The sequence below is a fragment of the Dermacentor variabilis genome, chromosome 1 (genome assembly GCF_050947875.1).
Source record: "Dermacentor variabilis isolate Ectoservices chromosome 1, ASM5094787v1, whole genome shotgun sequence".
NCBI classification, from domain to species: Eukaryota; Metazoa; Arthropoda; class Arachnida; order Ixodida; family Ixodidae; genus Dermacentor; species Dermacentor variabilis.
Genome location: NC_134568.1, coordinates 173,600,298 through 173,611,633, shown reverse-complemented (window position 1 = coordinate 173,611,633; position 11,336 = coordinate 173,600,298).

Sequence of the window (11,336 nt, the reverse complement as noted above, 5' to 3'; positions counted from 1 at the left end):
ATTTTAGTCCCTGTTCGTTCCCTTGGCTTCCGGGGGTCTTTAGGCGAACAACACTCCCATGTCCTTGGTGCCTGTTCCGTCAATATAGCAACTGTCGTTACACACGCCGCACCATATATGAAGTCAACATTGGACTCCTGGCAGGAAACCAACGTCTCCTTCATTCTGGAACGACATTCTCTCAGTAGCTACGAGTACGAGGCTGGCTTTCGAGGCGCTTATTATGGATTGATGGACCGCACGCAATTCCTACGCGGTCGTTCTCGTGTGTTGGAAATAAGTCGGCCTATCGTGCGAGGGCGTGCGATTTTTATTACATATTTATGGCCTCATACCCGAGAATTCTCGACATTGTCCATTCGGCCATCTGTCGAACATAGGCCGAATTTTACTTTCAGTCGGCAACGTCGAGAGGGTACTCTCTCTCTCTAATAACATGCGCCAAGAGGAAACATTAGTTCAGGGGCTCCTTTCGATACAAACGAGAAAGGAGAAATAGTTTTTCTAGGCAATCACTGCACCAAACTTAATAAGATTTGGTGCATTTCAAAGAAAAATTTAAAATCTAGTGACTGTCTGAAGTGAATATTTTATTTAGGCCGGGGATATTATAAAGAAATTGTTGAAAATCATGAATTTTCAATAAACGAAACTATTAAGTTTACAACTCAGTAACTCAGCAATAAAAATGATATCGTAATTCTGTAAATTGCGTCTCATAGTACATCTAAAGCGGACAAAATTGTTGTATCATAGATGTCTTTTAAATACACCTCTAATATGTGAGTAGGACTTCTGCATAACTCTTGTAAACATTGAAACAAATTCATGTAAGTTATAAATTATCAGCTTTTACCGCTTTAATGTGATATCTGTTCTTGGTTCAGAATTACGGATGTCTAAACATTGTGCTTGTATTTGTTCTTTCAAACGTACCGATTTTCGCCAACCTTTGTGAAAGAATTCAGGCAGTAAATTAAAGTTACACTTACACTGGTCACTAAAATTTAAATTTCTCTGTTCAGTGCAACAAATTTGATTAAAATCGGCGTATGGGTTATTTGAGAGAAGCATTTCTAACTTTTTACATCTATTTGAATAGGCGGTGTCGTAGTTAGGCCCGAGCTAATGCTTCCTCCTTACGCATGTATATACGGCACTTCATAAATCGTAACATCCTTGTTGCGCTATTTCCCGTGCCTGACAAAAGACTGCTATAGCGTCACAGGGAAAGCTACGACTACAAGCTTTTCAGGCTTCAGAGTAGCTTTGTACCGTAAGAGTAGGTGCGCTCGTGCGTGATATCGGCGCGCTTGAGTGAAATATTTGCGCACATTGACCGCACAAAAATTTTCTCCGTTCGGCGGGCGCTCACGCCAATGTCATATGGATTTGCTCTTGATCGCTTAATGTGAAGTTTCCGCACAGACGTACAGGTGTACGCAATGCTCCGTTGAGTGACCACACTCGTTCGTGTATACAAACACAGCGTGTGTTGGGAAGTTCGCGTCTGAGCCCATGTGAGTATATTATGTTCAAGCACGACGCACGTGTCCACGAGTGTTTATTCTGTTGGAGGCATTGCACACCTTTCCTTTTGTGTTCTTCGCATTCTTTCTCGTCCCTCAACAGGGGTGCATCTACGTGTCGTGTTCCTTGAATGAAATAATAAATGAACGCTAAGGACTAAGTGATGTTGGCCTTGCAGGCCCATTCTAAATTTGAGTAAGAAGAGGACATAAAACTATGTAGTTTGTAGGCTCAAGGGCCCTGTATTCACAAAACTTCTCTTGCATAAGTGACGTCTGCGAGTGGGCGTTGCCACGGCTATCATCTCGTCATCACGTTGACCAGTATTTGGAGCAATGGGAGACCGATTCCGGTCAATACGTGAAAACTCTTACGTAAGAGTCTGGCGCGCATTCGGGCATGCGCCAATTATTTTAGCAATCTACATTCGAGACGAGCGCCGCGACGATGGCTAATCGCAGAGGGTAAGAGAAATTTCGGGAGTACTGGTGTAAATTTACCGCGTCTGGCAGGGAAGTTTCCGCTGAGAGTCCTGCGTACTCTTAGTTCTTTCTTAAGCAATAAGTAAATAAATAAATGAACAAATAAGAAGGGGGCACAATACAAGTGCAAACTGCGGATTGAAGCTTTACTGTGGCCTTTTTTTTATTGATATGATATGAGGAGATGTTGGCGCACAATTTAAGGCGTCGGCTACTCCCCATCTCTTGAGTGGTTCCGTCATACATCGTACAGCGTTCACGGTTACATATCACATAGTCTTTTCACACAAGCACCAGGACTTATCACGCAACGTTTCCAGAGGGTTCAAGGTTACATATCAAATAGTCTTTTCACACAAGCACCAGGACTTATCACGCAACGTTTCCACAGGAAGACTATGTCGTAAGGAACATATGGTACATACAATATACAATGTAAATGTCTCTACACTTATGTAGATGAAAGTCTCAAAAGTGCAAAAGATATTGTCGCCTAATAACACATTGTCTAGTCAGCGGGTGGTACATAGATCGTGTAAATGCATTATCACATACAGTCACAACAGAACAGTCAACATAACATAATTCACAAACAGATGGATATATACAGTGACAATGAAATGAAGGGAACAATGAAAGCGCTAATAACGTCCAGCAATGCCGCTGTCTTCAAGAAAAGTCTTTAGGGCTTTTAAAGCAATCTTCTGCAAGGCCGTTGTTGGCCAAGGGCCCAAAAGTTTCCTTAAACTGAAAGGTCTGCGGTCTAATTTAATTAGCGCTGCTTTAAGTCGGCTTCTTGGTGTGTCGTGATGTGGGCAATCTAGAAGGAGGTGATATATATCTTCGTCTACAAATCCACAATCACATTCGGGGGTTTCCGCACGGCCAATTCTGTGTAAGAAATGCTTTGTGTAGGCAGTGCCTAGCCTGAATCGATGAATAAGGGTTTCCATAGTTCTATCTAATGACAATGAAAAGTTGAATTCAATAAATGGATCAATATGGTATAAGTCCGAGCTCTTAGAATTCTGGTCAAACCAAGTGTTTCTAGACATTTTGAGAGACGTTGTCCTTATAATGCAGCCTAATTCATCCTTTGATATTGGGAGCGGAGCCATATCATCTTTGAGGTGCGCTTGTCGTGCTGCTTCATCGGCTGCTGTGTTGCCAGGAATGTCGCAATGCCCTGGTATCCACTGGAATGCTATCGCATGTTTCGCTTCGCTTGCCTTTGTGAGGTTTTTAAGTGTTTCATATATTATACTGTCACTGAATGTTTTCCCCTTTGTGTTACAGAGTGATGTTAGAGCCGCCTGTGAATCGCTGAAAATTACCCATTTTTGTGCATCTCTTACTGACAATATAAATTTTATCGCACATAGGATTGCGAACAGTTCAGCCGTTGTAGACGAAGTAGCACGAGATAACTTAAATGATTCTTGTTTGTTGAGGTGCGGTATAACGAATGATGAAGTTGAAGAGGTTACTGTACTGGAGCCATCTGTATAGACGTGTGTGTATCCTGAATACCGCATATATATCTGGTACAGCGCTAGTTGTTGAGCAGCTCGAATGAACATGTCTCTTTTGCTGAATATCCCATCTACTGACAATTCGATTTTTGGAACTGTAAGCAGCCATGGAGGATATTCGATGTCTGAGTTCCAAAATTCATTTCTTGGAATATGTGGAAATTTTCTTGAATTTCTATATGAACATAATTTCTATCTCGTTTCATTATGTCTAAAGCCAATGGGTGGTTCTTATGCTGGGTTTGAAGACGGAAATAATGCCGACATGTTTCTGTAGTTCGCATAACTGGAAATGGTGATTGGCGAGCCTCAGCTATTACAAGTGAACTAGAAGTCGCTCGTGGAACTCCTAGACATAGGCGTAGTCCTCTAGCTAAAAGTCTTTGAAGTCGCTCTTCTGACGTGTGGGAAAGTCCGTGTAAGATGGGCGCGGAATATGCAACTTTTTGTCGTATTAATGCATTGTAAACAATCAGCATGGACGCTACTGATCCGCCCCATGATGTGCCTGCAAGTCTGCGAAGTACAGTCACTACGGCATTGACCTCGTTTTCGAGTTTCTTTATGTGGGGTGCCCAAGATAGCTGCCTATCAAGTATTATGCCTAGAAATCGATGCTGTGTGACAATCATTAGAGGGTCTCCTTCCAGATTAAGAGTGAAATTTCTTAACTGCCTTCGAGTGAAGGGCAATACAGCTGTCTTTGCGTGTGATAGTATAATTCCTCTCTCTCTCAAAAATTCGTTGATTATATTTATGCCGTCTTGCAATGCCATTTGAAGTAGTTGAGCATTAGACCCAGATGTCCAAATACACACATCATCTGCATACAGTGAAAATGTTAACTGTGATGGCAGCCTTCTTGTTAAATCAGCCATGACGCAGTTAAAAAGGAAGGGGCTGAGTACGCTTCCCTGTGGTACTCCCTGTTTGACGAGATGTTCAGCACTCTTTCCTTCACCCGTCTGAACAAATATTTTGCGACCTGATAGAAATTCAGAAATCCATCGCAAGGACCTGCCAGACAGACCAAGTTCCAACATGCTTAGCAAAACATGAACGTGACTGACAGTGTCGAATGCCCCCTTGATGTCTAGGAATACTGCTATAGTCATGTTCCCATGTACACGCTCGTGCTCCACACAGGTTACTATATCTAATATTGCATCCATTGTGCATCTATGTTTTCTAAAACCTACTAAGTAGTCGGACAGCACATTCGTTTCATTACACCACCATTGAAATCGCACGTCAATCATTTTCTCCATTACTTTGCATAAACAACTTGTCAAACTAACAGGGCGGAAGGATTCAAGGCACAAGGGCGTCTTACCAGGTTTTAAAATTAATATGGTTCGAGCGACTTTCCAAGAGTCAGGTACAGTTTCCCCTATCCATAAGTTATTATACATGTCTAAGAGAGCATTTGTACCTGTCGGTCCGAGGTTTCTTAGCATATTGTACGTAATGCCGTCCGGCCCAGCAGCGGACTTTTGGCGACATGATGCAATTGCACATTGAAGCTCGCTTAATGTGAAAGTATGATCTAATTGAGGATGTTGGGCCCAGTAGCAAGCCGTAATTTTTCGCTTTGCCAACACTACTGAAATATCAAACTCTGCACATTGCGATGAGAAAGCAGGTCTGGAAATAAGCTCACAAAATTCATCTGCAACTATTATTTCACACGTGTCCCGTGCTACAGCGAGAGCACGAAATGGGAAGCTCTGTGTTACAGGTCCACTTAAAGAACGAATTACTAGAAAAATTCGTGGGACAGCCGTGTGAGGAGACAGCGTGCCGCAGAAATCGCGCCAGCGCCGTTTGCCTAAATTTTCCATTCGTCTGCGCATTACATTGTGTATTTTCTGAGCGTTTTTGTATTCTTCTAAACTTCCGCTCCGTCGGTAGGCTCTTTCGGATCGGCGTCAGATGGCTCTTAGGTGTTCATATTCTCCGTCAACTGCAGCATAATCTTTTGGAATTGGGACCTTCTTTGTGCATCTGTTCATATTGTCCTGCAAAAATTCTGTAAATTTTTTCACTGTTGCATGTTGATTAATTTGATCCGTTAGGCGGTACCGAAAAGCTTGCCAGTTGGTTAGTCTGCTGTAACGCCTGATATCACAGTGCATGCTAGGGTGGTTAACAAGGATGGGAAAATGATCACTTCCGCGCGTTTCCATATCTGTTGTCCATCCCACACCATTCACTAGATCATGTGAACACAGGGTAACATCTATGCAGCTTGAATAATTATATCCACTAAGGAATGTTGGCGACCCATCGTTTAAAACTGTCAAGTTGCATTTATCTATGGCGCACTCAATAACGTTACCTCGTGCATCACAATGATCACTGCCCCAGATGATGTTGTGTGCATTGAAGTCGCCACATATAAATACATTAGAATGAGCTATTTTGAAGATATCCACTAGCGCTTCTACTGAAATCCGGTTTGAAGGTTGTAGATATAGATTAATCACTGTTATACAGAGCTTGCCAAAGGATACTTTACATGCGATGAATTCCGGGAAGTCTGAATCACTAGAATGAATTTGATAAGATGGTAGGTCCTTTCTGACGCACAGGAGCACTCTGCTAACAGCACCTTGACGAGAAGTCTTGTATATCACATAATTTGAGAGGCGAAAGTCGTCATTGATTCCCGCCTCTTGAATGCAAAGTATTGGGAAGTTGTATTGCACAAGCAGTTTACGAAAGTCAGCACACTTCCTTCGAAGACTGTTGGCATTCCACTGAAATATGGAGCCGTTTTTGTAGCGGTTATTCATGTACTGCCTGCCGCAATTTCGGCCCGGATTGTTGATACAATAGTGCTTCTAGAGGCAACAAGGCTTTCACTTCTGGTAGGTTGTTTGCTTCCGGCAGAGCAGATAGGGTTGCCTTAAGAGCTGCGAAAAGCATTGGCAAAATCAGTTGTGTCACCGATGCTGTGGTATGCTCGCTATTAGCTGGTATTACTTCTGCAGTAGATGAGTAAGGTCGATGAGAGAAATGTGTGCGAGTACTGGAGCTTTCGTGTGTATTACTTTCTGCCTGTTGTCGTCTGGGTTTCCGTAGCACTGATGCATAAGACTGGGCACTCGACTGTGATCCTCTTGTTTGGTCTCTTGATTGCACTGTTGGTTGTTCTCTAGAGGAGGAATAGCTTGTTGGTGCTCTTGGCTGTGGTGGTTCCGGTGCCCGCTGAGGTGGGTGATCTGGCACTGGATGAACAATCTCAAGGTTTGGAGAAGTTAGTTACGTTCATAACTGTCCAACCGTCGCCATAGCGCATAGTGCCAATATAGTAGTTAATTCCCTTATACTTGACAGCAGCATGGATGATATACTAACGCACTTGTAAGCGTCTCGTGTCAGCTCTGCTACATTACTATCTCGATGGGTGCGTTAGGTTATTAGCATTTACCATAAATCACTTCAGTTGGTGTGTTCAATGCACTGAAGGTGTAAGTGTACAACACCCCACTGACAACAGCCCGGTGACATCTGACAGCAGGTACGTCAGACAGACTGGTAGATAGATATCTAAACCACCGACTTCGAGAGCATAACTATAATGTGCAAATCAAATGGCAGTTGGCTGATCATCGTCGAGTCTGTGGATGACACTTCCTGGACACGAAAAAGTGCGTCGCTGTGTATACGGAAACGAAAACCTAACGCACTCGTCGAGATAGTGAAATAGCAGAGATGGCATGAGGCGCTGACAAGTGTGTTAGTATACCGTCCATATCGCTGTCAAGTATAAGGAAATTAATTATATTGGCACTGTGCGCTGTGGCGATGGCAGGACAGGTGTAAACGCGAGTGATTTCTGATTTTGGTTCTTTATTTACTTTTCTCTTTTCAGCATATAAGTATATGAACAAGGTCACAGTAAAACGTCAGTTCGCCGCTTACACTTGCGTTGAATCCCCGGTTGTATTCCTTTTTTTTCATTTTCTTGTCTTTCTTTCCTTTTTTTCCTTCTCTTTTTTTGTCTTTTTTCATGCACGAGCAAGTAATTACAAATCACACCAACTAATCCATATTCACACGCTATTGAGCTAGTGTGTATTGTGTTCACGTATCGCACTCCGTTGTCTCAACCGCAACGCGTTTTAACTTTTTGCCGCAAGAAAGAAAAGAATCATAAAAAAAGCAAGAGAGCAGCCAAACAGAAGAGGACTCCGTGGAGTATGCAAAGGCTAGGCACAATCCCGTCGCAGGTCAGACAAGTTGCGCCGTACACTGCGTATGTACCTGAATGGGGCCAAGTGCCTTTCGTACCTGTCACTGGCGATTCAAATTTTGCAGGCGGGCTTCTTTCAACTTCAAATGCACGGCAGAGGATGTCAGAAAACACAGCGCGGCTCTCCCGCGTCAGAAAACCAACACCTGCCACGGTCGGTGTGCCGCATGCGCGGAGGCTGGACGCCCACTGCGACGCCCCTCAGTCGTATACATACGCGTTATAAGCCACCCTGAGAGGGCGCGCCTCTGCGCGTCTGTCCGGCGGCCGTCCTGAGTCGTCATCATTGCCGCCCCGGCGGCTCTTCTTCTTTAATCCTCTCAGAAGTGTTGATCTGCCGGCATTCAACAGAGTGTTCCATAGCTGCGGGCCTTCGGGAACGCTGATCGGCTGATCGAGACGCTGATCCACTGCCTGTCCCATATATGTATAGTTACCAACACGTGCTCTGGGCCTTTATTGACAATGAAGTTTGTACGTTAGAGAAGTTCGAACGAATAGGCGCAGACAAAGCATGAAGTTGAACATAATAATGGTAAAATCAGTCACGTAATGACAAACCGTTTTCACGAACGAAAAGCGCTATGAATTCGCGATCATTGGGCCGAATTGGCAAAACATTTTGTTCCTGGGTGCTCTTTGCCATTGGCTGGCAGCCTTCTCTAATAGTATGCTCAACATCACGATTGTGCGACATGTGCTCTTACACGAACAGGTTTAGCGCGAATTACGAGCAGTTCGTACGAATAGTTTTCGCCTAACAACTATTTTGTGAGTAAGGACTCTGGGGGCCGAAATCACTAAAGCTGCTCTTTCGTAAGTTCTATTTACGATTGGCCGGGCACCTTCGCTAATTGTATGTCCATCATCAGGATTGGCTAGAATTATTTCTTGCGAACGATTGTATCGTAAGACCTTTTGTCAATACGGGCCCAGTTCTTACTCTATATCAGTTCATAAGAACAAGTAGCAGCCAATAGTGGCACCGAATGTTTGATTAGCGAAGGCCAATGGATGGATGGAAACAACTGCAAAGAGCAGTCGGGTGTTGCGCGGGGAAAATGTGCTGCAATCGCACCGGACTGGGGAATGTTTGTGTTTGCAATTGTCGCCAGATGACTGCCTGGCGACGTTTCAGCATAGGGTGAGGTGGGGGCAGCAACCGCCTGCCTAGCTGGTAGTGCTTGGTGATGTCATTGTACCTGACCAGGCGTTCTCGCGTGTTTTGAACCAGGAGTTCCGAACTCGAAGAGGCGGTCTCCGATTCTGCGCGGCGGGTCAGTTCTCGCGCAGAGCGGTGTGCTACCTCGTTCAAGTTAATGAGGCCCTCATCGGTGGCGGTGGCGACGTGCGCTGGAAACCATATGATCGCGGTGTTATCGAAGTGCTGTCGACCAGCTTTCCTTAGAAAGCCAATAACAAACAGCTCTTGCGAACGAAAAGCTTTGATAATTCCATCCGAGCTTCATAATACATCTTGAGTAGAATGGCGAAGTAGGATTCAACTCGTAAAGGGGGAACACGGTCGGTGAGCCTTCAGTACAGATATCATCGCACTGCTTTGGAGCGAGTTTTCTGCACCTTCAGCACAATGTCTTATTCTGCAGCTTACGCCGGCGGCACAAGAACAGATGGCTATAGGATCGTTTCTCATCGCGTTTCGGATGCATTATCGAGTGAAGACCACGGCACCATACACCAACCATTTTCTTCGTTCACCACTGGTTTCCAACTCTGAAAGTTGGCCTGGACAACGGCAGAAAACAGGCACGTCTGCTTCGGACATTTCTGAATGAAGACCATAATTAGACAATAAATAATTGGCAGCGGCTTACTATCGCGAGCATACCTGTGGTAAGAAGAGCTGTTCAAATTATGCACAGCGCGGAAAAATACAATTTCTGCACAATTTACCAGTCGTCTGGTGTCCAACGCGGAGACGAGAGGAGGGTGTCTTACGCACCCAGACGGCGCAGTCGCGAGTGGACGCGTGCTCTAAGCAGCTTCGCATTACACCAACGCCAGTCATACGACCGACCAATTGTTTGTAGATGCAATGCTCAATATTGGCATTCGCGTTAACGACCCTGTGGACTATCCTGTAATCACTTTTTGCCTCGCCTAGCGGGCAAATTCATTCTTCAACGGGTGGTTCGTGTTATCGGTGAAATGATGATACTTTAGAGTTATCCGGCGCGTCGGATCAATAAGGAACCACCTATCCAAAAACGCACGCCTGGACGACTCACCATGCAGGATTGTGTGTGTATGTGTGTGTTTAATGTAGCACGCTATCGTATAGGGTATAACGCAACCTATTTGTGCACGTAATGCGATGCGGTTGTGGAGCAGTGGTAGAGCGCCCTATAGTACAACACCCGTCGGGTTTCTGGTTCGAATCCAACAAATGCCAATAATGGTTGCGGAGCAGTGGTAGAGTGCCCTATAGTATAACAGCCGTCGCGTTTCTGGTTCTAATCCAACAAATGTCAATAATTGTTTTCCTATTTTACATTGGTGGTGCGTTCGAACTTGATATAACGCGATGTTACAAAGATAACCGAACTCTGAGCTCATAGCTGCTTAGCGCATTAAAATGCCCCATAGAAGAGGATTGCGAAGTTTTCGTTATTTTCATCATCCGATACACTCAGTCATCCATCATTCTGCACTGTCCGTGCATTTTCCCCTTCGCATTCTCCCAGCGTGAAGTAGCAGGCCAGAGGCAGGGGTAATAGGCAGAACTTTCATTCTTTCCAGAATTAATACACTCGGACTCTTTATAAATCTGCAAGCGAATTTTCTTCTCCAGGTCACTGGATGATTTCCTCTGAACTCATTCTATTTATCCTTGCACTATGCGCGATTTGTGTCACCTCCGTTGTCACATCCATTTTGCATGTCCTTCAGTAATAGCAGTAACCGAGCCATCTGTACATACATGCACACATTCAGAGAATGACTCATATAAGTGTAGTAAGATTACTTGTTTTAGAGCCACCCGCGGCAAGTCGGCCATTTTTTGAATTTCAGGAGCCTGAAAGTGTGCGTGGTGCTGTAGGATGCACAGACGACCATCGACTATACATGTAACAAAAACTCGTATATATACTTTCGGACGATAGCTTTGTCCCGTAATAATACCTCGTTGTCGCCAAAAGAGCTCAGAAAGCTTTGCTTCTACTCCGTCCATGGCTTGTTGCCGTGAGCGTTGACACGCATTTCGTACCTAATCTTTGCTAGTCCTGATATGGAAGTCGCGGCTATTTCGCCCGATTTCTTGTCGCAGTACTTTAGAACATAGGAATTCCCCGCAAGGTCCCAACTCGCTACTAAAGTCACTTGATCCTTCATTGCCCCTTCGACTGCATCCCGCCTGGTTTACCTCGATGCGACATTACTGCGTCGCTTGTGGTTGAACGTAGCTTTTACGGTTATACTTTTTACACTATATATCCAGCCCCCTTTTAAAACTATGATAGAGAGATGTCGCGTGGCGCTTTAAACCAACTGGATGACAGAGCGTTCACGGTA